The sequence below is a fragment of the Marmota marmota genome, unplaced genomic scaffold (genome assembly GCF_001458135.2).
Source record: "Marmota marmota marmota unplaced genomic scaffold, marMar, whole genome shotgun sequence".
Lineage (NCBI taxonomy): Eukaryota > Metazoa > Chordata > Mammalia > Rodentia > Sciuridae > Marmota > Marmota marmota.
The window spans coordinates 49,294,391-49,299,691 of NW_025999842.1; the positions used below are offsets into that span (position 1 = coordinate 49,294,391).

The 5,301-nt window shown below is 39.7% G+C and overlaps 1 protein-coding gene across 4 annotated transcripts in view; it reads right to left on the reverse strand.

The window, feature by feature from the left end:
* Positions 1-338, reverse strand: part of Stx7 (syntaxin 7) — a 65,509-nt gene extending 65,171 nt beyond the window's left edge. For all 4 annotated transcript variants that reach the window (XM_048798448.1, XM_015501360.2, XM_015501355.2 and 1 more), the window contains exon 1: positions 188-338. The gene's annotated coding sequence lies outside the window, so the exon portion shown is untranslated. The remainder of the gene's footprint in view (positions 1-187) is intronic.
* Between the last annotated feature and the right edge of the window lie 4,963 nt (positions 339-5,301).

Sequence of the window (5,301 nt, forward strand, 5' to 3'; positions counted from 1 at the left end):
GCCGAGTGGGGGGCGTGGACAGCTGCGGGCGCTCCCAGGGCCCCCGCAGCGCGGCCCTTCGCCTCTCGGGAGCCTGCCGCAGGGCGGTGGCCACCAGGCAACGCTCACAAACGCGCGACAGCTGCAGGAACACTGCGAGCCCGGGACACCTAGCCCTGAATAACCTCTGCCCGCTCTCCAGGCTTACCCCGACCTCCTCCGCTTCCTCCTCCACCTGCGGCGACTGTCATCCGCCGGCCCCAGAGCCCCCAGCAGCAATTCTCAGCTGATGGGCGGTGGCGAGACGGCGCCCGGCGCGCAGGCTCGGAGTCCAGCCCAGGAAAGGAGGCGGGCTCACTTCTCTCCCATTGGCCTGTGGGGCTGAGTGACAGCGGCCCTTCCCACCCCTTCTTTTCAAGCTAAGGAATGGAGGTACCAGCAAAATTCCGAGAGAGCTGTTCTTTGAAGCCTGAAGTGCAGATGTTGAAGGCCTGCGTGCAGAACCGAAGCGGAGGAAATGGAGGGCGGTGGCGTTCTTTTTTTGGTGAAGCTAACCCCTGGATTCGTGTCTTCACCCCGCCCCATCAGTTCATTCCTATCCTGTTTGCTAACCTTTAACTCTCAGTAGGCTGTATTCACAGCTCCATTTAAAAATGCGAACACAAATATGGAATCCTAGCAAGAACTACGAAGGAATAAATGAGGAGTCCCCTCCGAGTGCTCACTTGGTAGACAGATTTTCATAGTGCATGCAAGTCATCCTAGTACATTTCAAGTCATCTTTGAAACGCAGGGTATAGTTTTCACGGAGTTTGAAAACGATCAGAAATGTTCCACTGATAATTATTCAAACATAATGTAATTGTTAATTGAAAAGCATCAGTTGCTTCAAGGAAACAAAATACTCCAACAAATCAATTAGAAGATGTATTGGCTTAGCCTTTGCCTATATTAAGGTAATATTTTCTGAAAGAACACCATGATATGTGATATCAAAAGTCCGGATGCACTTAAACAAAAAACAAAACCAGAATGTTTTAGTACTACATGAGCAAATTATAGATTGTTTGCTTTTATGCATACACATATAATTAAATTAATAAGGTCAGGGTTACTCTCTGGCTCTTCTAAATTACTCTCTGGCTCCAGTAAATGCTCCTCTTCTAGAGAGAAGTAGGCATGTTGGTTATTCAGATCTCATACACCCTTAAAGGCAGTGTGATTCAACTAAAAACATTGAGGATTTTTGTTTTTGTTTTAGTTTGTTTGGTTTTCTTTGTTTCCGGTGCTGGGGACCAAACCTAGGGCCTGTTGGGTAAGTGCTGTATAGTTGAGCTATATCCCAGTCCCTGTTGGGGACTTATAGAAATATTGGCCCAATACAGTTAAATTTACTGCTTTTTCAAGACATACAGGAAGTCAGATTTTTGTGTGAAGTTTCTTTTTTTACATTCTTGTATTTTAAAAAAATTCTGTGATTAGACACTATATATATTTGAACCTCTATAATAGGAATTAAAGGTGGAGAGTCCCTAATGGAAAATCTAGGTTTACTTCTTCATTTCACATATTAAAGAAACTGAAACCTCAAAGCACATCAAGGTCACACAGCACAGGTACAAATATGTTAATTCAGAATCTAGAGTATTTCCTTCCATATTTTTCATTCAGGAAATTCTCAATAGGATCCTTCCATGTTCTAGGTTCTTTGCCATTGCACAGAGATTTCAAGACAAATAGGCTATAGTATTTTCCATCAAGGATCTCAAGGATGCTTTCCCAGGGCACTGTAATATGTGCTAATAGAGATTTGGATAAAGCACAGTAGAAACCTAGAGATGAGTATGCCTTACTTTGGGGCAGGGCCAGTTTCAAAGAGGAAGAATGATAGGATTTTTAAACATGTATAAGATTTCACTTGAATACAAGATGGAAAAGGATATTTCAGGCAAAAAACAATATGTAAAATGTTGTAATGCAATAGGCAAATGTAAACTTTTAGGGATTCCTATGTAAATTATTTAAATAAAGCATAGTGTATGGATTAGAGACATGGAGACTGAAAAGGCAAATGGGTTCTTAAAATGAAAAACCTCTATTCATGTTCAATGACTACTTTACAGAAGTCGAACTATTAAAGAATTTTAAGCAAAGGTACGAGGTACTCATAATTCTATGCCATGAAGAAAACTGTGGGAGGTTGGGAAAATTAAAGGGGAAAAACACTTGAGGATAAAGGCAGAAAGACCACCTAGGAAGTCACTGAAATGATAGCATTTCTCAATTAAAAAAAAAAAGACATCAGAGATTTTGATGGACTGAACTAAGGTAAACACTGTAGAAGAAAAGGTGGAGATTGACTTGAGAAATCGTTAAGAAGACTTGGAAATCTACTAGATATAAGAATGAAAGAGACATTTCCTAATCTTATGACTTGTGGAACTGAGCTGAACATGATGTAGCTGGCTCTCTGAGATGTAAAGTTGCTAATACAGCAATTGTGTATGAGTATAGTAGTGATAAGGTGAGAGAACAGTGAAAATAAACTTAGCTTTTGACATATTGTTAAGAAACCAGATATGTTAAATATCCATGTTAAATATCCATGTAATTGTCTTCCTGGCACTTGAAAATGTGAGCTGGAGTTCAGGATAGAGTCCTGCCTAGAGCTCTGGGAAGAAATGAGCTCACTAACTCAGTATGGAATGTCTCAGACTATCTGTGTTTAAGAAATGGGCAGTGAAAGGAAAACCATGAATAGGAAGAATCAGACAAATACAAACAAACCAGGAAAAGGTGAATTAGAGAATGAAGAAAAACTTTTGAAGAGAATTAATGGTCTATAATGTCAGTTAACCAAAAAATAAAATAATTTAAGAACAAAGTTGTGCATTGGATGTGAGAATTAGAATATATTGGTGAACTCAGGAAGACTGTCTTAGGCATTCAACTAACTATCACAAAAGGAAGTTACATCTATGTGAGCTCTAGCCCACTTCTAAACATACATTCATGTTACCTTTGCTGGAATGCGGGACTACAGGAGGGGAAGGTACAATGCCTTATGGAAGACCCTGAGACTAGGTGTCTAATTCAGGTTGTCCAGCTAGTTACTGACTATACTAGGACCAAAGCTAGCAGTCCTAATCCCACTCCTGGGCTTGTCCCAATTTATTATATTTTACAATATGTCATGAATTCTTTCCTGGTCTTTTTAAAACTTAGGAATACGATTTCTCCCTTTTGTATCCACATGGAATAAAATAAGTATAGATAACCCTGCAAAATTTAGAAACACAGAGGATCAGTGAATTTCAAAAGCATTTCAAACATTTATAGTATTCCATTTTAGTATATTCCTGTCAGTGGAATAAAGAAAGATTTCTTGAGCCAAGTGGAGTTCAATAATTACCAGCAAGTGATTAAGTCTATTAGTTGTTAAATCAACAAGTGATAAATTCACCTATTGCAAAGCAAATCCTTTTACAATTGCAAAAGTGAATTATCTATGGTTAAAGCACTTCAGATTTAGTCATTTTGGGGTTATAGGCCTTCTTGGGAAGATTTTGAGGAGCAATCAAAAGTAAATCATTGAGTGTGAATTGTTATTAGAATATTTGTTTTCTTATTAAAAAAAAACTTTTGTTTTGGGGGGTAGGGGAGGAGGTACTGGGGCTTGAACTCAAGGAGACTCAACCACTGAGCCACATCCCCAGCCCTATTTTGTATTTTATTTAGAGACAGAGTCTCACTGAGTTGCTTAGTGCCTCGCTGTTGCTGAGACTGGCTTTGAACTCTGGATCCTCCTGTCTCAGCCTCCCCAGCTGCTGGGATTACAGGCATGCATCACCACACCCTGCTAAGATAAAATTTTCGTATATAACTTCTGCCCTGTATGATGGCGAACTGCCTGCTGCATTATCACCTGTGTCTGGAATACCAATTCTAGCGAGCAGAAGGGAATAATTCCCTATTTATTTAATAGTCATTGAATTAGAAGAAGTCAAAGGAGAAGGGGGGAAGGGGAGGAGGAGGAGCAAACAGCAGAAGCAGCTTTTTTTCAGTGATGACTGTGTGATTTTGTGGGAAACTAGAGAAATAAGTGACACAAAAGAAGTAAATGAAGCAGGGAATTTGCTCATAAATTCTAGACAAGAACTAATTTTATTACAACTTAATTTTAAGCACCTTGCATGTCTCTGCAGTCTCTTGTTTTCTAAGACCACACAATGCCAAAACAAACAAACAAACAAAAAAAACCACTAAGCCTTAGGATAGATTTTGTTCTAACCTTTAACCATAGGGTAAGACATAGACATTCCGTAGAAATCCTATGTTGATAGCAGAGCAGTATTTTTGTGTCTTAGTCCATTTTCTGTAGCCATAATGATGTATGAGACTGAGTAATTTATAAAGAAGAGAAGTTTATTATGGCTTATGATTCTGGAGGTTGGGAAGACCAAGAGTGTGGCACCAGCCTCTTCTTGGCTTCTGGTCAGGGCCTCATTCTACCACACATTGCAAACACGCCTGCTCTTCCTATAAAGCCACTAATGCCATCATGGGCCACCACCCTCATGGCCTCATCTATTCATCCTGAAGGCCTCACCTCCAAATATATTAGCATATAAATTGGAGGATTAGGTTTCTAACTCATAAATTAGGGGGACACATTCAAACCACAGCAGTTTGTTTCAAATTTTGCCTCCTAAATGCTGTTTATATGAGCTGTCTTTGTCCCACATTGTCTGTGTCCTGACCCACTGCCATAGCCATTGTGACTGGTACATCTAATTCTACTCTACTTCATCATCCTCAAAGTTGTTACTGAACTGCTTGAAGCATGAATGTGAAGCCAGCACTCCAGGCTTTATACCATCCCCACAATTACACCATGACCTAAAATATATTGCTTAAAAATAAAAGAGCTTAGACAAATGGATAAATAAAATATGGTGTATATATTCAATGGGATATTACTCATAAGAATGAAAATTACAGCATTTGCCAGTAAATGGATGGAGTTGGAGAATATCATGCTAAGCGAAATAAGCCAATCCCAGAAAACCAAAGGCCAAATGTTTTCTCTAATATGCGGGTGCTAACTCACTAAAGAATAGGGTTACCTTAGATCATGTCGAGGGAAGGGAAGGGAGGGAAGGGGAGGTGATGTGGGGATAAGAAGGATAGTTGAACGGAACAGGCATTATTACTTTATGTATATATGTGACTGCATGATCATTATGATTCTACAATATGTTTGCTCAGAAAAATGAGAAATTATATCCCACCTATGTATGATATATCAAAGTGCATAAATGT